General features: G+C 36.8%; 1 long non-coding RNA gene across 2 annotated transcripts; it reads right to left on the bottom strand.

Annotated features, from left to right (window-relative positions):
* Window positions 1–467: 467 nt before the first annotated feature.
* On the bottom strand, window positions 468–27,201 carry LOC149085023 (uncharacterized). Of its 2 annotated transcripts, none has more exons than XR_016192880.1 (3): window positions 26,849–27,201; window positions 9,023–9,186; window positions 468–948 (listed from the first exon to the last, which is right to left on the bottom strand). It is a non-coding gene; the product is annotated as an uncharacterized LOC149085023 (long non-coding RNA). The 2 variants fall into 2 exon arrangements; XR_016192881.1 differs by lacking the exon at window positions 26,849–27,201 and adding an exon at window positions 9,295–9,454.

Genomic DNA, 27,201 nt, shown 5'->3' with positions numbered 1-27,201 from the left:
CTTATCATGAAAATCTCGAAGCAAACTTTGCAATTCAAAATAATCTTTTTAATTCGTTCAAATCTCACAAGATTATTACTGTACTCATACAAAAGCAGAATATAATGCAGAATAATAAAAGTAGCACGCACAGCCCAGTACGACAATCGCCTTTGGCTCTGACTAATTCAAAGCAAAGCTCCCGAGCTTTCTTGTGTGAGATGTTTTTTGTACGTTTCGTGCTCGTAGTTCACTACTTGAGGCATTTCAGTGAACATTATTGTTCGTAATTTTGATTTCTTGCACTGTTATTAGAGATGCTGTAAAAATTCTAAAACTGTTATAAATTGAAATTTCCGCTATTGTAATGAGGTTCTATGTAAAATCTATCTTCAAACATTTGATCTTCAAAAATACCAGTTCATGTATTTGCATCAACAGTTATGATAGCCTGAATAAGGTCTAAAAACATACACAAAAAACAAATGCATGGTGACTCAACATTTAATACAACTGCTAAACAGAACAAAAACATTTGAAACAGAGGAAAGAGTACTAGCAGCTGATATTTGTACAATTGTTGCTGGATCAACTAATACAGAATACACAATTTAAATATAAGTTAACAAAAAATTAAATACAAAACGTTTTGTAGTTTTAACATTACGTTCGAGATAAAGCGCAAGGCTTAAACTGTTTAATGAAACCCAAAATATATAAAATAAGTTCATCAACTTTATCAAATTCTGGAGCTTCAGGCAAGGGTTTTTCGATGTTGATTACGACGTGAGACGAGTCTGGTCTCTGTGGAGTTCTCCATTGATGTTGAAATGAACTGAGAAATTTATTGTTGTTGAAGCTCTTTTTAGTACCACCGAGCTCGTTCTTGTACAAATGAAGGTGATCCACGTTAAAGGCATGGCCTTGGGACGAACGCAAATTTCTAGCGATCATACCTCTTCGTTTTACCTGAAAAAAAGTATCATGCAAATGCACCAATAATTGAATAGAAACACGAAAAATAACAGCAATGATTTGTGTAAAAACAAAAGGCCACAACAACGAGGTGGCTGAAAAAAGATGCCCATAAAAGATATGGATGTCAAATATAACTAAAATACAGCAACCGAAAATTAGAGCAATTATCATAAAGAAACAAATGCACACTAAAATAAAACTAATAAAAACAAATGATTATGATAAAAATAAAATACACTGCCTTAAAAAAATTATATAGTTGTCTTATCTAAGTATTGATAGCTTTTCTATTCATCCCATTATAAACTTGTATTTCTTTTTAAACTTGTCAATTGTGGTAGAATTCATATATGACTAAGCTACTCAATTTATTCACAACCCTGTTGGAGAAAATGTCCTTGTGACACCACAACGCGGAGTTGTCCCTTACTAATCGATACTGGTGCCCCCATGTAGAAGCAGTTGATTGACGGTGTATCAATAACTCATGGTCCATCCCATCCATTCGGTTGAAAATTTTAAACACTGATCATATCCCCACACCACCTGCGTTCTTCCAATGTAAACATATTCAGAATATCAATTTTTTATTCATACCTAAAGTCTTGCATACACGCTAGTGGCTCTTCTTTGCACCCCTTCCACCAAGTCTATATTCTTGCGAAGATAGGGTCCCTATATGTAAGGTCAAAACCATGTGTCATACTCTAGGCCAGGACGAACTAAGCCTCGGAAAAGCGAAATAATGACTGTAGAAGAACGCGAAGAGACCCTTTTAAGACTCAAACTGAGCATTTTATTTGCTTATTTGACCTCCGCGGAACTATGTTCAGAAAACCCAAGCCACTCGTCAGTGAAAATTCCCAAATCAGTCATCCTATTTGCATCCGGAATGATATTACATATTACTATTTAACTCGTAAGTGAAACGTGGGCTGTTTGAACCAAAATGAGCGACCATTTACTTGTCAACGCTGAAACTCATGCTCCATTCATTTGCTCGTGCTGTCAACTTCAAACTCTCTTCCTACTACTAACCATAACTTAATAAGTTTCAAAAGTACAATATTAATAATCGTCAGAAAAAATCTTGTGAGAGGTTTTAAAACAACTGTTGGTTATGAAATACTAAAAAATTCCAGGTGTCTTCAGAATGATCGTGTCTAGTGTTAGACTGCAATTGCACTCTTAAAATAAAGTCCAAACTCAAAATAAGTGGCAGGTAAATAAATTTTGTAATTTGTCCGTATTCAAGTTTTAAAAAAAAGCGATCATTTGTTTACACGACGCATATTTCGTTTTACATTATATTGACTCATTTCTCCTAGAGCTGTTATTTGTTTTATGATGAAAATGAAGTGAAAATAATAAAAAACAAAAAACGAGGTTAACATCCCGTTCTGATTACTAAGTGGTATCCAGTGAGTGAAAAAGGTCACGTGTATTGCCTTTGGGCTTGGGGATATTTTCAGGGGCACCACGCGTCTACTTCTTCCCACAAGGATTTAACTACCGACTTGTTGTGTATGTGTGCTAAAACGAGGTCAGTGGCGAATTTCGATTTCTTCCGAGAACACATTCGAGACATTTTTCTTAAGTGCCCCTTGTTTTTCAGAAGAAAAAAAACATCTTGAATGCATGGCGATTTCCCAATGGCGAAAAGCTTTACTTTCCCATGAAAAGATAAGCTCAACATTGTTTCTAACTCATCCTTGTAGCATCTGCTGACCTTCACATAATGCCCATTTTAATTATACTGATTTTTAATATCAATTTTATTCGACTTTTATGAAACAGTTTTAAAACATTTCCACTAAATAGAAGAAAGGACATTTTCAAAAGAAATGCATACATCCATGTTCACTCTATCGAAGTGTAACTGCTTTAAAAATTTAACTTATTTTTTCGTTGTAATACAAAATGTAAGTCTTATCGTAAACATTAACATATTTAGCAAATTTAACTGTAATTTCTGCTACAAAGAATTCCTTTATGCTATCATAATTTTATACTATAAAAAAAAATTAATTAAATACGATAATATAAAATTCATTGCCCCAACTGGAAACCAAAACTTGTCCACAAGGGGCCAGTATCCATTTTGGAGCCCCGCTCACTAATTTTGAACGGGAAAAGAGTAAACCCGTGCCTTTCCTGTACAACAAACACACATGCCCTGGTTGCGGCTCAGGTGGTTGGCAATGATTACTTTAATATCTCCAATTTTTGAGCCATTTAATGTATAACATGTGTATATACCTTCAGTTATGCCACCAAAATGGATAGCGGACTCGTCCATCTTTGGGCGAAAAAAAACGGGTTTGCCGCTTAAAGTGATTTCTCAGAAATCGTTGGGAAAAAAAGCAGAATATATAGGAAACAGTGATTAGCTATAATGACTGACGTCACACTTTTGCTAGAAGATGGTGAATGTGAGTCAGAGCTTCTTGAAATACCAGGCTAACTTCAGAATCTTTAGAAACTTACGTCTCCATAAAGAATTTGGAAAAGAACACATTCGAAATTATTCTATTTTGATTTTGTACGTAGCCAAAACAGTCTTTATAAACAATAGTTCGCTACATCCGATTTAATTTTGAGCGACCTCGGCTATCTCGAGTTGATTTTAATCAAGATTTACACACTATTTGTTAAAAACTTTGACATCTCGATATTTCAAGTTAGCTGATTTCCCAATTAAAAAGATTTGGTTAAGTGTAAATAATAAGTGTTAAAAAGGGTAGATAGTTACCACGTATTACTTATAGCAGACAGGAGTGTGGGTTAAATAATGATAATAATAACAGTACGAGGTATTGAAAGGGAATTAATTACCCACCTCTAACTTCGATGGCTTCTCAATTGACAATAAATCGCAGTGTAAATTAAAACGTGTGCTAATAAACGCCAGAAGCTTGGATAAGAAAGAATTTTTTTTAAAACTATGATATATAGCTGTGGAGGGCCTAGACCTTATAGCCATTACAGAATCTTGAGCGAACGATCCTAACATCTTAGGATACGATACGAGTTTTCTATAACCCACCGAATCCAGATGGATCCAAACTACGTCTCCAAGCTTCATGAAGAAATTTCTTACATGTGTAAACTTAAGAAGGTAGTAATGTTAGGGAATTTTTTAATTATTCGGGTATGGATTGCGGGGGGGGGGGGGCTAGAGATCGATACAAGAGAATACAAGATATACGGAAGACTGGATGTTGTGAAGATATTTATTATTTGAGATGTTAATTTTTTTTTTTTTTAAGGAAGGAAAAACTGATCTCTGCCTCTACCGGGAGATGAGTTTTTCCTTCCTTAAAAAAAAGAAAAATTAACATCTCAAATAATAAATATCTTCACAACGTCCAGTCTTCCGTATATCTTGTATTAACAAGTGAAAGCGACATTCATGTCAAATACAAGAGAAATAGAATAAATCAAGTCAAATACATAGAATGCATAGACTAGGTTGCCGGGGCGGGGGAGCCGGAAAGAGTTACGCGTGCTCTTGATGGTACACCGGGCTTAAGCTATACAGAGGCACTTGATTTTTTGAATGTGTTCATATTGGAGAACGCAGGTGTCGATAGGTATGATTGAAGTGTCTAAAATTTTGAACATGATGGACCACGAGTTATTAATGCACCGTCAATCGATTGCTTCTACAATAGGATACCAGTATCGATTAGTAAGGGACAACTGCAGGTTGTGGTGCCACAGGAAATTTTTCTCTAACAGGGTTGTGAATAAATGGAATAGATTACCCCGGGAGTCGTGAATTCTAACATAAGTGACGTTTAAAAAGAAATACGATAAACAGATTGGAATAAATCGAGAAGCTATCCACTTAGTTAAGACACCCATAAATGTATTTTATGGGAAGTGTCAAAAAAATGTATAGTATTTAAAAACCCAATAATTATATTTCCTTATAATTATTGGATTTTATTGCTCTTATTGGGTTGCTGTATTTTTGATATAGTTTAGATGTATTTGACATCCATATTTTTTATGAGGATCTTTTATCAGCTGCCTCATTGGGCATTTTCCCTGTTGTGGCCTTTGTGTTTGTGTTACCTTTTATAAATTGAAATTTTACAATTCAAAAATTTATACACCAAAATTTTGCCATAGAATTTTATTAATCATTTTTATTCATGTGTGGCTATGAGATTACACCTTACAATTTTCGTTTTTCAAAGTTTCTCTAATGGAAAATTAACATGCGTTCTTTAAAAAACATTTAAATAATTAGATTCAGGTATCTCTAACATTTGTTGTTCATGCATATCAATATTTTTCATTATAAAAGATGATCCCGTTATTTATCAGTGAGTATTCACATGTCCTCTTCGCTTCAGTGGACAAGAGCCACAAGAATTTTCTGAGATTCAAAGCGCTCTAAAATAATTAATTTGTGCATAACACAGGTAATTTGAAATGGAAAGATCATACTACTTTAATTGTCAATAAACTAAGAGCAATTATGAGTTTGATGTTTAAACTAAAAAATCTATTATTTCATACAACAGTTTGAGAGAAGTGTTCTATGCATGGGTATTCCCACATATAATTATATGGATTAACTGTCTGGGGAGGAACATACAAAATTTCTATTCTATCTTTAAGCCGTTTATATGATTTTTTTCGATGAGATATTCTACACATTAACAATAATTTCTCGCAATGCGATGTATCACTAATTCATTTTAACGTACGTAAACTTTATTTACATAAAGTATTGCTGTTCATGTATAAAAATCCTGACTGGTATCCCAACAGAGCAATTACACAAAGAAGTACTATGCGAACAGAAAATCTATATCATATACCATTACCAAGAAAAACAATTTATAAAAAATCTTTATGCTTTCTTGCTCCAAGGTTATGCAATAAGTTTAATGGTATTAATACACAACAGCTTTCACTTAATATGTTTAAAAGAGTTATAATGAATTGCGTATTTGAAATAACGAATATTGAACAGTTCATTTTATTTGATACTTAACTAATCACTAATTTGAGAGAGAGGGGTAACATTTAAAATAAGTTAAAGTAATATTCTAAAAAAAAAATTAATTCTGATATTGAATATTATTGTGTAATATTATTGACTATTGTTTTTGTACACTTTCAAGGTTGCCGAGGAGATTGTCCCATTCGTGTTACTGTTTATGACCCATGGAAGCATTATTATTATTGTCTTTGTGTGTTTATTTATTTATTTATATATATATATATTAATATTATATATATATTAATATTATATATATATTAATATTATATATATATTAATATTATATATATATTATATATATATATATATTATATATATATATATTATATATATATATATATATATATATATATATATATATATATATATATATATATATATATATATATATATATATATATATATATATATATATATATATATATATATATATATATATATATATATATATATATATATATATATAAATTAAAAAATATATATGTATTTTTTTTATTCAAATCCAAAAAAAGCCTGTTTTAGATTTAAGCATCTCCTTACAAAGTATAAAAAACAGTGTTTTGGAGTTAGTTATTGATACAATCCGTATGTTTGTTTCAAAAAAAAGCGTTCGAATTCAAACTTTTGATATATTTTGGAGCCTCCGGTTCCATTCGCAAATTTACTATACTCTAAAACAGCGGTTCTCAACCGGTGCTCCGCGGAGCCCTTACGGCTCCGTGTGAACTTCCAGGGGCTCCGCGGCCCTCGAGAAAAATAAAAATTCCAGTAAATTTGAAAAAATAATTATTAATATTTTTGAATAATGAGTCAGAAACTTTGATGAATAAATAAAAAATAGGCGTCCGGGGCTCCGCCATAGAAATTACATACCGGAAAGGGCTCCGTGGGTCAGAAAAGATTGAGAACCGCTGCTCTAAAATATATGATGTAAAGAACAGTTCATCACTTCCGACAGTTTGTTTTAGCATACAGTGAATCCTCACTACAACGATACTCGATATAACGATCCCTATACAACAAATTTTTTTCAAATCTTGTTTGGAATTGCCTATAGTCTAATGCTCTAATGTTAAACTCTCGATACAACGACATATTTTACTAAGATAAACCCCTCTATAACGATATTTTTTGACGATATTTCGAAACCGCTACAACGATATTGTTTGTATTTCACTCAAAATCATTTTCGATATATTTTAAATTCCTCATAAGTGTTCGTTCTTTCCATGGTGTTTAATATCATCAGTATTTTGCACTATCTACCGTCCGAAAGTGAAATGAAGTTGCCGTGAAGCTTATTTCTGTGTAGTACACAAAAGTGCTGTGCGGTAAAACACTTTACAGTGCGGAACTACTAACTGAACTTATTAATCAATAAAAGCTTTTCGGTTGCGAATAAACACTATGAATGCATTTTATGGTGGTACCAACAACAGCATAAATTTGGTGGCGACTGATGATACTGCTACCTCTCGATATAGCGATTACCTCTCTTCACCAATATTTTTCTTGGTCCGCTGAGTATCTTTATATCGAGGTATCACAGTATTACCATCTAAAATTATAGAATTGATATCACTGTGAGCATGATGCAGGTGAGGGGTCATATCCCTCCCTCACGACTTATCCAAACAATTCCTAGCAAAAAACTTTTTTTCTCCCTTTCATATCGGATTTTGTGTCCTTCCAGAGCAGACAGAAAACATTTTCTTTGATTTTTTTTTCTGCCAACGGAACTTCTTTTTACCCATTCAATTCGGATTTAGCACCCCTCTTGAGCGGCACCCTGTGTGGCCGCAATGGGTCGCATGGCCAAGCGACGCCCCTGTACTCTATCACAAGGGGCAAGAGTGCATTTCGGTTCTCTCACCCAGAATTTGTCTAAGAACAGTCAAATGAAAGCAAAAGAAAAATTCGAGTTCTCACTTCTCGTCCCGGGAGTACCAAAAATACCTTTGAAAAAAGTTTCTAAATAAAAATAACCTCATTATATATATCATCTTTACAAGATAAATGATGTCTTACAAAAAGTAAGTGCTGTTTCAAGAATTAAGTTATCTGGCATTATGAAAAATGGTAAAATAATACTGGAACAAAAAAAAATTCTACTTCAAAAGCGAGACGTATGGTCACGCACATTTTTCACGGTAAACAATGATGTGCGGCCTTCTGAAAAAAAAGTCACGTTTATCTCGAGGTTCCCTTCACTGAAGCTCTAACAGGCTCCGGCCAGGCCCTCCAGGGTCGCAATTAGGATCGGCATATGAGGCTTTGCTTTCAGGCGGCAGGTAAGTTCGAGCCGCCCCTGCAAAACTTCATGCATCTGATCTTGCAAACACTTTTTTTCAGACGAACTACAACAGTTTTCATCCTTGGTTCAGGTTGGTGACACAATGCCACAAATGTTAAATAACGCTAGAGGTTTAGAAGAGACGTTTCCAAAAAGGTTGAGAAAGCATTTAATCATCGTTGACATCATAACCAATTGAAAACCAACCGTTGACGTTCATAACCAATATCACACTGTTCCCTTTCAGAAGAAGATAATTCTTCTTATTAGAAAGGATAAAATCATCAGTTCGCTTAAGTCTTTTGCAAGAAAAACTGTCATCTCTTTAGGTTTATTGTGTATTGAAGCTGAGATAACTCAAAAATTAAATTTTGATGGTATTATCAAAGATTATTTCATGGAGAATTTTACATTACATTTCTCATTTAAAATAGCGCATACCCTTTTTTTATGCATTTAGAAACACCATGTACTGTATTTGCTGACGTACCGAACCTCTTCAAACACAGGCGAAGGGCCCTCCCCCCCCCCCAATACCTCTTTTTCCCAGGACTCCATTAAGTCAAAGTCGAGCCCTGGGTTAGCGAACCAAACGATGAGTATAAAAAATGCAAAATGCCGAACGCTGCAGTTTGCAATCAGCAATAAATTATAGATCCCGGTCTAATTATCCCTCGTGCACAGAAAAATGACAGTCGTGCGACAAAATTGATCCTTAAACTTCAAAAATCAATAGATCAAGAGTACAGTACCTTAAATCTTTGGCGATCACATCTAGTATATTATTGTCATCCAACGCACGTGTTTCGGCTCCGAAACACCAGGTATCCGTCAGCAGAGCAGGTAACTCATTCCGTAAATGCCGGCGACTGACTTATGTGTCAAAAGAAGAGAAGATCTAGCAGTTCCACTTTCTCTGTAACAAAAGAAAAAGAAGAGACGCTATATGGTGACCCTAAAGCTAAAGTAGATTAAACAGCAGCAGTAATACGATGAGGAAAATGTCTAGTGAAATATCACTCACACTCAAACTGCAGGAAGTGATCTCGCTTACCCAGCGACCAATCTCCTTCAGTGATGCTTGCTATACAGGTTGTGTTATTGTGGTTGCTCGAAAGAAAAGAAAACCTACTTGTCTCTCTTTCTTTTACTTCCGTAACAGCAACGATTATGCCGTGGATATTGGCTAGAATCGGTGGCGCAACAAAGAAATGGAACCATCGTCACGTGTTTCAGTGACTTAAGGCTAATTATTTTATGGGGAGGTTTTTACTTTCTTTCATCCTCCCCTTCGTGAAGATCAAGTAAACGTTTAAAAGACATTAAATGGCGTGTTTCGTAGAATGTAATTACCTAAATCAGACGAAAAAACCATAAAAAAATCGTACATCGATTTCGATTAAAATCGAAATGATAGAACGTCAATCTGAAAGATTCAGCAATCGTAATAAAAAGGATGCAGCCTAGCATTCTGCTAGCAGTGCCGTCTTAACGCAGGGGCCACCCGGGCAGGGCCGTCTTAAAAGTATCAAGGGCCCCCGGGCCAAGTGATTTTTCTGAGGCCCTACCCGGCAAATTCTCGAAAAATTCAACTACTTCTCATTTTTCTGAGGCCCCCGGGCCGTGCCCGGGTGGGCCCATGCGTTAAGACGGCACTGCCTGGGGACCTCAGGAGAAGAGGGGCCTCAGAAAAATGAAAAGTAGTTGAATTTTTTCAGATTCGCCATATGGAGGGCCTCAGAAAAATCACTTGGCCCGGGCCCCTCCCAATGAAGCTCTTAAGACGGCCGTCTGCCACTGGTTAGCATGTCAGGATCCGATTCGTCTAGACCAGTGGTTCTCAACCTTTGTAAGCCCGCGGCCCGGTTGATATCTTTTTTGTGATTGGAAGGCTCGGCTATATACGTACGAATATACACTGGTGTAAGAAATTAAGAGAATTTGCAGACTTGGTCGATTATCTCTAGAACTACTGTACCGATTTTAATGAAATTTGATATGTACATACATTGATACAATACAAAACAAATAACCATTCAATAATTGTGTAATACACACGCATAATCGTGCGTAACACTCGTTGGAGTCGGAAGGTATGAAACAGCGGTTGCAGAATAAACAAAAAAATGGGTTAATAGATGGGTTAATAGGGGGTATAGTCCCCTCTTACAGATATACAGGTCTCGCAGCGTGATTTCATACTTGAAATAAGGCAGTTTATCATTTCCTGTGGCAATTGGTCCCACTCGTTCAGCAACGCTGTTTTCATTCCCTGGATGGTTCCCGGAGGGGAGTTGCAATTGCCCTCCCCAGAGCGTCCTAGACATGCTCTATAGGGTTAAGGTCTGAATATCTGGCTGGCCAATCCATCCGGCGAATATCCTCACTCTCTAGAAAATCGCCGAGCAGAAGAGCTCTATGTGGCCTCGCGTTATCGTCCATTAAAATGAACTCAGGGCCAACTGCACCCCTGAAAAGGCGAACATAGGGCTCCAAGACCTCATCCCTATACCTCACACCAGTCACAGTGCCTCTTTCAAAGACATGGAGAGGTGTGCGGCCATCCAACATGATGCCTTCCAGACCATTAAACCTCCTCCGCCATAATGGTCGATTTCGCGGACATTGGAGGGTAGGTAGCGGGTCCCTGATTCTCTCCATATTAACGTAGGGCGAGAATCGGTGCTTAGGCTGAACCGGGACTCATCAGTGAAGAGAACGGTCGCCCATTGATCCATACTCCAATCTCTATGCTCTCTGCACCATGATAAACGGATTCTCCTGTCCGTAGAAGTGAGCGGGACGCAAACAGCAGGTCATCTTGCAAACAACCCTCTCTCATGAAGTCTTTTGGAAACAGTCACCCTTGATACACGGGTTCCTGTGGTTGCATACAAGTCACGAGAGAGCTGAGAAGCTGTAGCACTCCTGTTACGCCTCGCTATAATCGACAAATGACGATCTTATCTGGCCGTCGTGGCTCTTGGACGACCTTGCCCAGGCTTTCTCTCGATGGATCCGGTATCCTGGAACTGTTTCCATAAGTTCCACACGCCGCTGGGAGTTAAATTGAACTCTCTACAAATCTGGACTTGAGATTGGCCTGCTTCTAGCCTCCCCACAATTCGCCACCTCATTCCATCATCTAAACGTTGGTGGTTACTCATTTTTACTGTTACAATTTGAAATTAGCCGATTGTTGCAAAATAACACCAAGAAATTCGCCGAGGTGTGCTAGCGAACGAAATGCGTCTTAACTTACGCGCGCTTATAAAGCCTGTTTCTCTACTGGCTCCGCCTACACACACGTGTACGCTTACGTATTTGACGTACAAGATTTGCATTTTTGTCTAGAAGCAGTGGGTTTTACATTCAGTTCAGTTCTTTTCATGAAATTCGATAAAATATGCGAATTCTCTTAATTTATTTCACCAGTGTATATATATAACTGATTTTTTTTTCTCATTTATTTCCCATTAGTTGTATGACCGCGCCTTCCACTCACAAAAAAGAAATCAACCGGGCCGCGGACTTCCAAAGATTGAGAACCACTATAGTCTGTTTCAGGTTAACTTTGCAGTGAAGAGAAAAGTAGAGAGTGTATTCCTTCGCCGCAAAATATAGTTCTCATATATCGGAGGTTTAAGATGAACCTTTATACAGAATATTTCAATTTTTTCTATGATTTTGGAAAAAAATACTGAAAAAAAATCGTTTTGAACCGATGTTTACTTGTTTAAAATTTTTAAATTATAAAAAATATTGGTTACCATTATTAAAAATCCATAGCAACGGCAACGACACTCTGGCGCGATATCCTAGAAATTTTCCCCGCCAATATCACTGTCGTGTTTTTTTTCGTTACCCAATTATATACTGTATATATACATTTTTTTTTTTTCGTTATTTGGTTGAATTTTCCATAACGATACAATTTTTCATTCAGTTTTACATGCAGTTGTAGGCTTACATAAAAACGAATATTCAATCAGTTTTATTTTCTCCTAAAAATAGGCTTCAGTGAGTTCAGATATTCACTCATAGATTAGAAGAAGTGTTTCTCTTCCACGAGAGTGCCGATACTATTGTGACTTGTGAGAGGCCCTCTATGGGTGCAGAAGTTTTGGTTATAGGTCCTCCTTTTTTTAATTATTTATTTTTTGCCATGTTTATGGGATAGTTTTAGTTTCCGATCACGGAGAGTGTTGACAGAGTCGCGACTTCCACTCACACGAACGGACGCCATCTTCCACCCACCTGTTTCTCCTCATGCCCCTTGCCTTTAGCGTCTCTTCAGATACAATAAATGAGTGGGGGGGGTCCCACAGTGGTTTGGGCTTTCATCTGTTATGTGACAGTTGTGTCTTAATTTTCACCAGAGATAGCCACGCTAAAGTTCTCTGCTCTTCCATTCCTGAATACTATATTTTTGGTTTTTGAATATTCGTTGTAAACAAAACTCCATAAGAATAATCCGTAATAACCATGAGCAGCACATCAACCGTAACAAAAGACTAAAGCTGTCGGGAAAACAAGTGGCATCGACGTATACCGTTCGGGGAAGGGGGAGGTCGAGTGACGGAAATTTCGGCAAGAAAAGTGAGTAAAAAAATTCTAAACTTTTCCGTATCATTATTATTATTTGGTGCTATTCCTGCATTTACACGTGAAAACAGAGTTAACCTGCTTCTTCTTAATTTATTTAACATTAATTTTTTCCATATAAATTGAAGAAAAAATTAAAAATCCCCAAGTTTTTGAGAGCCATGGTTAATATACAGTATTTTAACTATAGTCGTTGCTTTCATAATATTATTTGGAATTTTTTTTGTAAATGAATTTCAACTGAGGGAAGGGAAATATTGCAGAAAAATATATGACTTTTTTGAAATTTTTAATGTTACTTACGGCACATCAATGAAGAGTAAGTGACACGCTGATAGAAGATAATTATTTTTTTCTAAATTTTAAAACATTTTCTAATCAAAAAACAAAACAAATAATTTCAAAAACTTCACTTTAATTTCTGAAAGTATCGGCAATGGTTTTCTTTTAATTCTATAATTATTACTAATTTAACTGTGCAATTACGTTACACGTAAAAAATATTTTTCTCAGTGAGATTGGCGAGAATCGGCCATACCTTACCGAGGCCGCGCATCGATACATTGGTTAAGAGGCTTTCGTTCCCATAGCAACGAGTGATGCGGTTCCCTCGTAGCTTCCCCTTCACTGCAAAGTTAACCTGAAACGGACTATAGGTCCAGGCCGTTTCTCAACCCTTCTGAATACAAGTACCAGCAAAATATTTGAGACAGTTCAATGAACCTCTAACTCAGTGTTCATCAACGTTTTTCAGTTTGTGGCCCACTTTGGACTATATTTTCTTCTCGTGGCCCCCCAATCATATCCAGCACTCCCCCTCTCATCTGAATAAAATTTTATAAATATGGTCGATCTCTGGAACCCTTGGCCAAACCAACACCATCTATAGCAGAAGGCCTCCGCATGAAGCTCGCGACGTCATTGAAGGTCATCTCACCAATAGCCATTGGATATACTGCAAAAATGGGCAAAGATGGCGCATGCGTCGGCCTGCTGTATCCAATAGCTATAGTTAAGATGACCTTCTTAGTGACGTCACGAGCTTCGCGCGGAGGCAGCCTGCTGTAGATGGCCAAGCACGGATCCACTTTTGATCTCACCCGATAAGCGAATTATATGGGAAAATAGATTTTTTCCGTACTTACAGCCTAAGTACAGAATGATCCAACGAACCTATGCAATAAATTCATCCTCCCGACCCGATGGATCCTCACCCTGGCTCTGTGATATCTTAGGCTAGCGTTCAGTGAGCTTCCTTCATGTGGGGTTCTATGCAGTGCCGTCTTAACGCATGGGCCCACCCGGGCACGGCCCGGGGGCCAATGATGCTCTTAAGACGGCCCTGGTTCTATGCCTGTGTGCGTGGCAGTCTCAACATCATGAGTGATGTTCTGGGACCCCATACTTAGCTGGGTAAGAGATTGCACATTTGTATACTTGCACTGGAAAATCATAGCACCAGATCTCATCCTGTAGGCCCCCATGGACATGAAGCCCCGTGCTATGAACATCACATGGGTTAAGGTTGCCCTGGTACCATGGACAGCTTTGCTAGATTATGAAAGGGGTCACATTTTTTGCCCACCCTATTTCAGTTAGAGAAGCTTTTTTTCTTCGCAGTTCTCTGTGGGCCCCTTCACCACTTGTCGTGGCTCCCCTTTCATCTGATTTTCACCCGTAGCCCTGCCCCTTAGAACATCCCAAAACGTCAAGGAGCCCCCATATGGCGCCAGTTTGAGAAACACTGCTCTAACTTACAGCATGAGTAGCTTGACTATGCGTCAAATATTTTACGGGATATTCCTGTGCTTTTGTCCATTCCAATTTCATAAAATTGTCCAGCTTTTTTCAACGAAGCTTGTTCGAATTTGTAATCTTGACTTAAAATGGTTAATGAAGATTAATTTCATAACATAAATTATACTATTATGCTAATTATGACTAAAAATATACATACTCGTCTTAGCAGGGCCGTAGAGAGCCTTCTCGGAGCCCTTGGGAGCCCCCTTTGAAAGGATTATTATTATGCAAAATAAGTGTGTATTTTTGTGGGGTGCCCCATTTAGCTCGGGGCCCTTGGGCAGTGCCCCGGTTGTCCCAGCCTAGTTACTGGCCTGCATCTTAGATCTTACATATTTTTTCACGTTCAACGTTTATTTTATACATTTCAATTCACTGCGAGGCCCAATACTCCACTGATTCAAAACTTTCCAGTGATTTCAGCAATAATTAGTGATTTTGCTTACTTATGGCAACGTTTCTGGTAATAATTGGCAGTGTCCCATATTTTTCCGTATTTCAGATCACCGTTTCCCGTAATGAAAGTGGTCCCTAGAAATATGATGAATGTTTTTTTACATGAAATACATTTCAATTTACTGCGATTCGTTGAAATCTTCATTTCCCGACTCTTTAGCAATTTTAGCAAATTTGTCATAAATTGCATTTTTTTTTGTTGCAATTTACTTCATATTTAATATTGCGATTTCCAGTATTTTCTCCGATTAGATTAGGTTACCCTAAGTATGGAGGTCTAATTTTTATTTGAATCCATAAGAATATTACTAATGTCAATATAAAAATACTTTTCATTTAGTTAGAATTAAAATAATCAAGTCTGCTTGCGGACCATACGTTGAGAAACGCTGGTATAGAACAGTGCTTCTCAGGCACCGGGCTTTGGCATCAGTCGAACTGGGCCATGGGTGATTCACCGTTTTATTTTTCCTATTTACTTCTTATTAGTCGATTGTATGACCGGGCAGGGCCACAACTAGATACTTTGTCAGCAGGGGCAAGCACTCATTATGGCACCCCGTGTAATGTAGGATCAGTTAAATTCAGGGATTGTTAAATTATGGGTAGCGACCCATACCTAAATTTGAATTGCAGGGACTTCAGAGATGGGTCGTACGAATTTATTCACAGCCAAGGATTTGAGCTAAATGTCATTACCCAAACTTAATTCACGGGGCTCCCGAAATGGCTCGTGCGAATTCACTAGGGATTCTTGAGCTATGGGTCACGACCAAAATGTGATTCGAATGGGTCTCAGAAATTGATCGTACAAATCCACTTAATGTCCTGTTATAAATGCACTTATTACGTCACTGGTTTCGCTAATTTTGAAAACAGTTTAATGTGTCGCAAAGCTGATCTTATTGCTGATTTTGGGTCGCAGCTGGAAAAGGTCAAGAACTCCCTGAATTAAAGGTTAAATTCGGCGCCACTTTCTGTTCTAGCGTCGGGGGGGGGGGGGGGGCTGGTGCCCCTAGGGTTTTCAGCCTAGTTGCGGCCCTGTGACCGGTCCTTCCTCACCAAAAAAAAATAATCAGCATGTCGCTGACTTCTAAAGGTTGAGAACAACTGGTCTACATACGTATTTCTCAACCTTTTCAGCCCATGGCCTCTTTTGAAAAATATTTTCTTCTGGTTGCCCCCCTCCCGTACAATCTAGCCACCTATCCTCTCCCCCACCCTCATCCAAGAGCGAGACCCTTTCTACTTATGAATTTAATCAAAACTAAATTTAATAATGAACAAAAATTTTATGAATTAGATCGAGCTCTGGAACCCCGGGCCAGGCAAGGATCAAGAAGGTGGTCGATCATTCCTCCCAAGAGCCGAATTATATGGGAAAAATAGATGTAAATACGGGACGATCCAACGAACCTACACACAATAAATCAAAACCTTCCGACATCACCCTGGGTCCATGCCTACCCCGGGCTAGAGTTCTATGACCATCTCAACATCATGGGTCCTCAGACAAAGTGATGTTCTGGGCGGCCCCATACTTGGCTGGAGAAGTAACAATTTACGTACTTATATTCGAAAAGCATACTTCTAGATTTCATCGTGTAGACCCCGGTACGAGACACGGGTCATGCCCACATGAGCCCATGGGTTGGGATGGTCCGGGTTGTATAGACAGATCTGATGGATTGCGGAAGAGTAGTCACATTTTCCCCAACATATTCCACTTGGAAGCTTTATCTCTTCACAGCTTTTGGTGGCACCCCCCTTCCCATAATGGATGAATATTGGATCGTCTAGTACAGTGTTTCCCAAAGTGGGCAATATCGCCCCCTGGTGGGTGATGGAATGGTCCAAGGGGGCGATAGAACCTACTGATTTAACATTGGATCCTATGGGTTTACTTGAGTTGGGGGACGATGAGAGGAAAAAATTTCTGATGAAACAAAATGTTTGGGAGACTATGGTCTAGTACTTTACTCAGACCCATTTCACCCCTAATAATTCGGTTCTTGGGATGGATGATCACTCCCTCACCCTTTAGATCGAAGCCTTGCCCAGGTTCTAGAAATCGGTCTTATGAAATTTTTGTTCATTTTAAATTTATTTTTGACTAAATTCAATGCAATAAGTTAAAGGATCTCACTCCTGGATAACACAAGGGTGCCCACAAAAATAAAATATGGTCCAAAAGGATGGGGGCCCCCTAGGCTGAAAAAGATCTATAAATACTTATCTAAAGCGGTGATGCTCAATCTTCTGGAAAGCGATCTCATTGGTGAATAGTTTTGTAACGGGTCGCGGGCCACGATGAAGTAAAATGGTTCATAATTTTGATAACTTTTGGCTTTTAATAATATGATAGGATTAAAAAGAAAAGTCAAAATCATAATTATCACCTTAGAATCAATCACTTGAAGCGGTTTTCACCAATGACCTCTTGGCATTCATATTAGAAACCATGGGACCGTTTCAACAAGTTTGGGAATACGTTTCTTTAAATTTTATGAATCAGATTTATGTATTAAAGCCTTGCCCTGTTAATACGCCACTACCAGTCAGGATATCCTGAATGGAAGGAGGTCATAATACATGTAGTTTAGTAAGGATTTTAACAACGGATTCCGTTTCAGATGCTACTTGAATTATGTCATTTGGCCCGTGGGTTGAGCACGTTTAGTTTGGAGCAGTATTGCCTTTATTTTAGCCATTCGAAATCAGTTATCTAGGTCCAGAATGAAATAGCCGTGGAGCGACAAAACCGAGGAAGATGTCATAGCTAATGTTTCAAATGAAGTCAATGTATTTCATAAATACTAATAGTATTCAGTGCAGTAGTTTTCAAAAGGTTGTTTGCGTGCCCCGATTATCCACAAGATCCGTGTCAAAATATAGCCCTGATAAAAAAAAATCGTAGGTAATACCGAAACTAATGAGCAATAATGTTTTGCAAATCAAAATTTATTAATGCAATAAAAGCAAGTATCTCATCTGAAGCTCCTCTAGATTTCGCCGTACACGGTGACATATAGTGACGCTATTAGTGGGATCATTTATTAGTGCCTCGTTACAAGATGTCCACAAAGACAAAAATGAATTGCGATGAGTTATACTTATAAGCGAACGATACAAAATGGCTGACACTGATGTTTCGTTTTGTCAACGTATTGTTATTGAATTCCTTGTTAAATAGAAATCCCAGCTGCAGAAATCCATGACATTTCAGTGTGTATTTATGCAAGAGTGCAAGCAATATTAGAGGATGTGTGACATATTTTAAAAAAATGTAAATACAGTACTACTTTACCGCACAACTCCGGCCATATCGCCATACGGCAATTTCCAACCAGTGGAGTACAGAGAAAAACCATCAGTCAAGATTTTCAAGGATATCGAAATTGAGCTACTGAAATAGTATTTTCAAGATTGCAGCACATTATAGCAAGAATATGTGCAGAGAAATGGAGACTGCTAAATAATGGAGCAAATACTTCAAGAGATAATATACTTGCATTTCTTACATCAATAAATCCTGATGATTTAAAAGTTCTTGCTCATTAATTTCAGTATGACTCGTATATACAACCTGCTCACTATATTTTCACTCTAATTTCTGGTATTATTCCTAGCGTTTGGCTGAGAGGTCCTCAGCTGAGTGCTAGTTCGAAAACACGCTGTTTTAGTCTATTGATTTTTAACACTAATTTTCTGCGAGTGAGAAACCTTTATCTGCAATCATAGATGTTCAGTTTCTGAAAATATTGGAAGGGTTTGGACTCAATAATATTTTATTAGATATATTTTTTTTGAAGGTCAAAAACAAGTCAGTTCTTCAAAAATATTCGAGTTTTGCGCTTTCGGGAACGTTATATTTTCAGTTATCTCCGTATACAGGGTGATTCAGAAAAGATGGAAAAACTTTAAGAGGTGATAGAACACACCAATGCAAACAATTGTCATCAGAGAATGCATGGTGGTGAATGGGTGAATGATGAATACTTCCGTTTGCAGCTCCGTAAATGAAATGCACGTCTACTTTTTCCAGTATTACTAAAGTGCGCCATTATCCCGTACGTCACAACTGTTAGAACGGTTTTGCACGCTGGAATAACTTCACAGGGCTAGCATCCGCGCCTTTTATTCACCGTGAAGCAGATTTGCATAAGGTTTCTTCTTTTTCCCCAGGTTACATTTGCAATGCATATGGTGTTCTTTTCCTCCCGATAAATTTCAACAGGAATGCCGTTTTAAAGTTAGCGGAGCGGCCGTTTCGAAACGCGCCAGCGCGTTTGATGTTAGACCATGCATTGATGACAATTGTTTTAAGAGGTGATAGTATACACCAATAGAAGTTTTTCCCATCTTTTCTGAATCACCCGGTATAAAGAAAGGAAGTCCTCTGGTAAATGCTAATCAAAAACTATTCTTGGTGCAAAATACTGCGCCCTTCTGTTTATGAAATACAATTAGCTTCTTCCATTTCCTCGAAGAGCATCAAAAGTCTATTGACCAAAAAATTTACTTTTCACTTTTCCTAGACATAGAAACAATGAAAAAAAAAAGAATTTTCTAAATTTATACTTCAACATCCATCTATCCGCAAAAATAGTTTATTTCAAAAAAAAAAAATCTAAAACCCAAAATAAATATATACACATTCATTTCTTAAGAAATGTACGTAATGTCAAAATTAAATAGTAAATAAAAGGATAACACACAAACCTATAGAAATATTTACATAAACGTATAGAACAAGTGAATCTTGAAAGAAAGATTGTATTTTTTTTGTGTATAACATCTGCGTGTCAATGGAAAGCTTGTTTTTCCAACAGGTTTCCACTTTCAATTTTCATAACAACTTTCCTCGTGAAAGTCGGTCAATAGATTTTTCTTTCATTGCTTGAGTTGACAATGCGTATTTGGGACATCGGGGGGTGGTTTCACTTTCGTTGTAAAACATCATTAAACATTTCAGGTATTGAGAACAAAACCTACCAACCACGTCTGTTCAAATGTGTCTGCATGAAAAAGTGTGTTAAGAAGTCGCCTTTTTTCCCACGGGCCACTAATTTTAATGCGTTATAAAAATCAAAAAATTATCGAAAAAAACTTTAATTTTTTTTATGTTTCTTTTTTTGACTGCATCGATATTCACGGAAAGACACGTGTCCAAAACTCAAGTCCGAAAGCGCTATTTTCGGCTACAAAATTGACCTCTAGGCAGCAAAAGTTTCGTTCTAGTAGGCAGCCTTTTGTATTGAAAAAGTTAAGTTTATTTTGATTATTCTGCAATATATATATATTAGGTTTTTGAGTTGTGACATTATTCTTCCAGGTGTGAAAACTCTGGTCAGTATAAAATCACAACGCAGCGCTCGTGAACAAAGGCGTAAGCAAGAAGGTGCTCAGGGGAGGCCATGCCCCCCTCCCCTCCTAAGCCAATCAAAAATTAGAAGAAAAAATTAATATTTTGGTGAAAAAATTTAAAAAAAATCAAAAGAAAATACACTTTATTTGCTATATTATCCAATTTCTGTTAATTTGAATGCTTTTTGGAGGTTGGTAACTCAAAATTTCTCGGAAAGAAAATTTTCGTGCCCCCCCCCCCCAAGCATTTGCCTCCTTTGCCCCCTTTTGTGCCTCCTCCAAAAATGTCGATCCTGCGTACACTACTAAGTTGAAAATTCCTGTCGTAAGTTTATACACGACTGACAACGAAGAGGCATTAATCATGCCTAGTGTAAATGGCATCCGGCAGCGAAGAATTCCGTTCTTCAAATGAGAACTGTTTGAATCTCCAGGAAAATTATAGATGTTGGTGCTGAATTTATATATCATTCTAAATAGCATTAGCATGTTTTTGCTCATTTTTGTATCATTCTGACAACTTTCTGTCTCTTTGCAATGCCAAATCTATTTCGGATTTTAATAGCGCACAATATGATAAAAATAAGTCCCTCTACTTAGAGATCTCTGGAAAGCGTTCTACGATTGAATTTTTCTAAAATTGTGTATTTAGGCTATTGACGCCATCGAAAAAAATTTCCGACGAAAAAGAGAAAATAGTTCAGACATACAAGTTTTCATAAATTCAAGATAAAAACGCTTTCTCATGTAGAAAATCTGAACAATGTTTTGTGTAGGAAATGTTTCTTTTACATAGTCAACAAATGTAGTAAACACCAAGTTTCAGAGAAAATGATTGGTAGAACGCTTCTCAAAGGCCTCTAAGTAGTTGGAGGGAGGTTATTTTGTAATTACCCTATATATTGAGTACTTTTTGTTAATTCTCCTTTTCTTCTGGATTTTCATCTACATTAGACAAATTATTGAGAAAGATTTTAGTGTTTAGTTAATAATCTCTTGGTTAGTATTAATAGTTGCAACCATGATTAAAAGACTTAGAAAACTCGCAAAATAACAGGAATTAGTGAATCGGATGATAAACGGGAATGATTAGTGATGGATCCCTCTATTTTGATGATTGAACTTCACGATCGGTTTCGAGTAAACATGTTTTGATAAAAAAAAAACCAAGTGATGACCTTCTTCGTTCTTTGAACTTACCTGAATGCATGAACCAACTGTCTCGAGGTGAACAGGTCGAAACTATGGTTTATAATTTTCATTAAATTATTACTAATGTTCCTTCGACATTGATCATTGCTATTTTCAGAATTTTAAATAATAAACAGTTCCAATAAAACAGTTTTGGTTAAAAAATACGTAAAGAAACAACTTAATACTCTCAAAACTCTTGGAATATATCGGGTCTTGAAATTATTTTTTCATTCCCGATTTCTTGATTCTAGTTAGATTGTTAGCTTCTTAGTCACGAGATTAGGCGTTGCTTAACAATTCATTCAATTCTACATGATTAAGTACATGTTTCTTTAAACTGACCAACAATATCGATCGAATTGCTTCGATATTACCGTCACATTTTAATTTTTGAAAAAAATGACTAGTCTTTGGGGGGGTTGCTCCCGATTGGCACAGTGGTAAGATGCTCGTCTTCTACTATGAAGGTTACTGTCAAGGTCCACGGGTTCGAATCCGGCCAAAGAACATCAGAATCAAGTTCTTTACCTACCGATCCAGGGGCGCCCACCGATAAATGGCACCTTCACTTCCTACTCAACTCCATTGGTTGGAAATTGACGTATGACGACATATGACCGGAGCTGGTGTACTGTATAGTAGTCTATAGGAGGGACACTAGACTTCTTCAATGATTAAACATTTTCTGAAAAATTCGGAGAAATTTTATATTTAACTCGGCACCGGTTGGATCTGTGAAACCCATGCATATGTATTTCTATCCTTTACTAACAGGTGTTAGGAATTATTTTCTTAAGGTTCTCGCTACCAATGATGAATTTCATTCCTTTTGTCTTCATAATGTATAGTTAAAATGGTATCATTAATCAATCAAAATATTATAAATAAAATTTATATAAATATTTTATATAACTCGTATTCAAAGATGGGTCAGCGAGACTCGACCCGGGCACTCGTGGAACATTTTCTCACCCGTACACTTCAGGGTTATAAGATATATCAAGTGATTAATTAATACAGTCCTGTCGACATTCTGGAGTAATCACAGAAAAATTAAACTGCTCAATTGATTCTAGTATGTAAAAGAAATTTATGGCAATTAATTTGCATATTGTGTTTACGCGATATTGCTTAACTAAATTTCTCAATGATATTCATGAAATCTGATCATTGATATATACATAGACAGGATGTAATTCGGCATCCTTATGAATCTCCACACACACACATCTACGTTTCTAAAACAACTCAAAATATTTCTCACTAGCGATGTAACGCTGTTTATGCTTTTAACTCGTGCATTTCTGTTATCATCAAAAACGATTCGTGTTAGAAATATAAACAATGCCTTTTCACTAAATGATGTATGTTGAGTTGGAGAGGCGGATTTGGCTTAGCTGCCTGCGGGATATTCAAATTTCGCCACCCCTCTCACTCTAATTCAATATTTTTGTCCCACCAATTACTTGAATTTGCCACCCTGTGAGCTATAGTCCGCTTCGCCCTCCCCCAACCTTTAAATACGTCACTTACGGTGGTATTCACCGACATGGTTCAAACTAGTCACAATTTTCGAATCGGAACGGATTGGTTAAATTCGGGTTTTTTAACCAATCCGTGTGTCGATCTCCTTTCCAAAAATTATGACTGTAGTTTAAACCCTTTATGGTGAATACCACCCTAAGTTTGTCGAATTAAAAAGCCTAATTGCGAAATATATTCAATTTTAAAGTTGAAATCCGATCGACAAACCACCAATATAGAACTAATCTACGCTTCTATTAATTACATAATTAGTACAACTTATAAAAAATGTTATAGTGCGAACGTTTGTATGTACCATGTGTGAATGAATACAAATGGAGGGGTTCTAACCATTTAAAAAAAATCAAACTTTCGATAATCGATTATGATTCGAAAGTGTTTTCTGAAAGTTTTGCCAACAAAGACCGTGAGGTCAGAAGATTTCTAATTTTTTTAGGTCAACAGTGTTCCAACCCTGAATGGAGAAAACCTGAAAAAAACAGCAAAAGTTTTAACCTTTAGTATATATAAATACTTTCGAAACAAGTTGTTCTTTTTTTCCGTTTGTTGTTTTTTCTTCATTTCAGCACGTGGTTGGCAAGAGATTTGGTTTTTTATTTAGTCTCGTGAGGAATATAATTGTGTTACCGTCTTTTCGTTTAAAGCATGTAATTTTTTTTTAAAGGGAAAAAAACACTTCTCAACATGAAAAAATTTCGAGAGTTCGTGTCTTCTTGATTCTTAACGTTCACGAGAATTCTCACGAACAACTTACTAATTCTTATAAACAATTTAACTTTGCGACCGGTGTTCAGAACGGAACCTGTTCGTAAGTCGGGCAGTGGTTGTATATAACTAAAAAAATTATCAGAGAAAAGTTTTTGAAACTATGAAAATGAACTTCAGTAAAAATTCGATCAGTTTTCAGTAATATCATTGCATCAAGTAACATCAATGTTCCTACGCCACGTTCTTGCTCTCTCTCTCTCAACCGTCTCTATAACTAATCCCAGAAATCTTAAGATACTGGAATTTATTCTCAAATTATATCAATTCGGTAATTCTTTTCCAAGAATTCAATAACTAGATTTCATTCCTTAAAACAAATGAGCGGTCTTGTTTTTGCACTAAATAAGAGGTAAACTAATAGTTAAAAATGTGTAATAAAGCCAGGGCCGCAACTGAGGGAGGGGTCTGGTGCCCCGGGCGCTGAACCAAGAAAGTCGCTGAGTTTACTTTTTTCGCGTTGAAAATTACATATAGAGGGAAGGGGGCGATAAAATGGATGCTGGATTCGGCGACAGACTAAATTTTATAATCTAGTTGTAGCCCTGAATAAAACTACTATAAAACCGGAAGCTTAAGCACTGAAAATGATCAAAATAGGCAGGCAAAAAAGCACTAAAAATGCTTAAAATATAAAATATAGGCACTAAAAAGAGACATTTATAAATGCTTTAAGGCTAAAACTTGGTTGCATTTGCTGCGTTTACTGTTTCAATTATAACTTATAATTCATGTTTGCACATTTTCAAAAAATTTGATTGATTTCATGCCAAAAATAGTGTTTGCGGTCTCTCAAGATAAGGGTACGTCCATAGTGAACCGCTTCTCGCTACTCGCTTCATCGCGGCTGAAAAAAGATCGTGAACACTCATTGGGGCGGCCATAGTGCGCCCGCCTACCTGCTTTTACCGGCTGAAACTGCTTTTACCCGCTTTAACCGGAATGAATTGTTATTTCTTTTTATCGCTTGACCGGCTCACCGCTTGCACTTTAAAACGGATACTTTCCTGTAAGTGTTCGTTTTATAGTGGAATAGTAAATCGACGGAGTTGATTGACTAATCGTTGATTAATTATGACATAATAAAAGCAAAATCGTTAATCATCAAGTAATTAAGGAAAATTAACAATTATAGTGAATCCTATTGTGAGAATTAATTATTGTCAATACTAATCGTTAACTAGTTATGGCATAATATAAGCGAAATCGGTTATTAATTAAGGATCATCAATGGTAATACTGAATCTAACGGAGTTTTTATGACGAATAATTATTGTTAATACTAATCGTTAACTAGATATGACACTAAAAGTGATATCGGTGATTAATCATTAATTAAGGTTAATTAACGATTATACTGAATCCAACGGAGTTTTTGTGACGGATAATTGTTGCTAATACTAATCATTAATTAGTTATGACATAATAAGCGAAATCGTTAATTAATTAAGAATCATTAATGATCATACTAAATCCAACGGAGTTTTTATGACGCCTAATTATTGTTAATACTAATCGTTAATTAGTTGACGTAATAAAAACGATATCGTTAATTAATCAAAATACCGTTGGATTTCATTTTAGCGTTAATTCGTTAATTAACTAATTAAGTTGATTAACTAATTAACGATAAAACGAAATCCAACGGATTTTGCCGTTAATTAACTAGTTATCGGCCAGTTTAGTTTTATCGTTATTAGTTGATTAGTTAATTATCGATCATGATTTAGTTTTATCATTAATATAAACTAATTAACGATAAAACTAAATCAAACGAAATTTTGTAACGATTAATTCTCGTTTTTCTAATCGAAAATTTGTTGTGGCACTAAAAGCGAAATCGCTGATTTATCATCAATTAATTAATTAACTATAATTAGCGATTACACTAAACCTATTGCAACTTTAAGGTGAGTCCTATTCATTTCATGTACATATTTTTTGTTGTCAACAAAAACACAATATATCCCCACGTGATAGCTCCATGATGCCAACTGCTCATGCAAGCAGACGCTCCCGCGAGCGGTGCACTATAACCACCACCGGCTAGAATCGCGCGAGTTCATCTCGCCTTCTACAACTGCCGCGGTTTAAGCAATAAAGCGAGAAGCGGGAAGCGGTGCACTATGGACGTACCCTTAGGTCGATTCCAGAGCCAACATTACCAGACGCGGAACCCGCAGAGAAAATAATTATTGGGCTCCTTTGAGTTACAAAGGATTCTCATTTATTCGTTGCATTATTTGGAAAATTCATTTTAATTTTTATAGTTGAAACAAAGCTACTGCATTTTACTGTTGCAAAAGAAAAAAAATTGACTTTTTATATTCATATTACCACATAAACGGACATATATTTTAAAGGCAGGGCCAGGTGTGGCCGCATCTGTCACACAGTGCGGGAGGGCGTGCGTCTCTGGTCAGTTCAACCGAATAGTTGAATGGTTACCATGGTTGTTTACAATGCATTTTTGTTGTAATGAAATTAAATGCCCCCTGCACAATACAATATGGGCCCCAAGGCCAGTGTCCTCTCAACTCCTGCACGTCCAGGGTGAGCCAAGACGTCAACTAATAACTTCTTGAGACAGTGATCGGTCAGCTATACATTTTCAATGCAGTTCAACAAACTTCTAATTTTTCTCATCTTTTCTCATACAAGGACTGCTTCATGTGAAATAAAAACATTCACGTCTAACACCATCTGGCCAAAGCAGCGTTAATGCAAGGCAACACCACGTGTTTGATCTCTCAGACACTCGCACCTATTCTCGTTTAAATTAGGGGGGGGGGGGGCTTTCTGATAATTGATACTGAAGTTAGAGATTTAAACAAAAATCAACTTACTCAAAATATCCAAGTTCTGCAGAATACAGTTCCACTGAAAATTCACGCGCGAACAAACTTAAAATAATGCTAAAATAGACATTTATGGCAGGAAAAATTTAAAAAAAAAACATTTTTACAAAAAAAAGTTCGAAAATTGGTAAAAATAGGCATTTTGCCTGAACTACCGGGCTCTAGTGATCGGTATTGAGAACTCGGTACTTTTGAACGCCTGAAATGTGTGTGATTGGGTTTCGGTGATTTGCTGGTACTTTTCGGTACACGTGGTTACATTCCCACAAAGAATGTGTTCAAAATGACGTCTAATCATTTAAACAATGGCATATGCATATATAGAGAGAGAACTGTGTGTG

The sequence above is a fragment of the Pholcus phalangioides genome, unplaced genomic scaffold, assembly GCF_987345545.1.
Source record: "Pholcus phalangioides strain wild (caught in Gottingen) unplaced genomic scaffold, Ppha-v1.0 ptg000007l_1, whole genome shotgun sequence".
In the NCBI taxonomy this organism is placed as follows: Eukaryota; Metazoa; Arthropoda; class Arachnida; order Araneae; family Pholcidae; genus Pholcus; species Pholcus phalangioides.
This window is presented reverse-complemented; position numbering and strand designations above follow the sequence as displayed.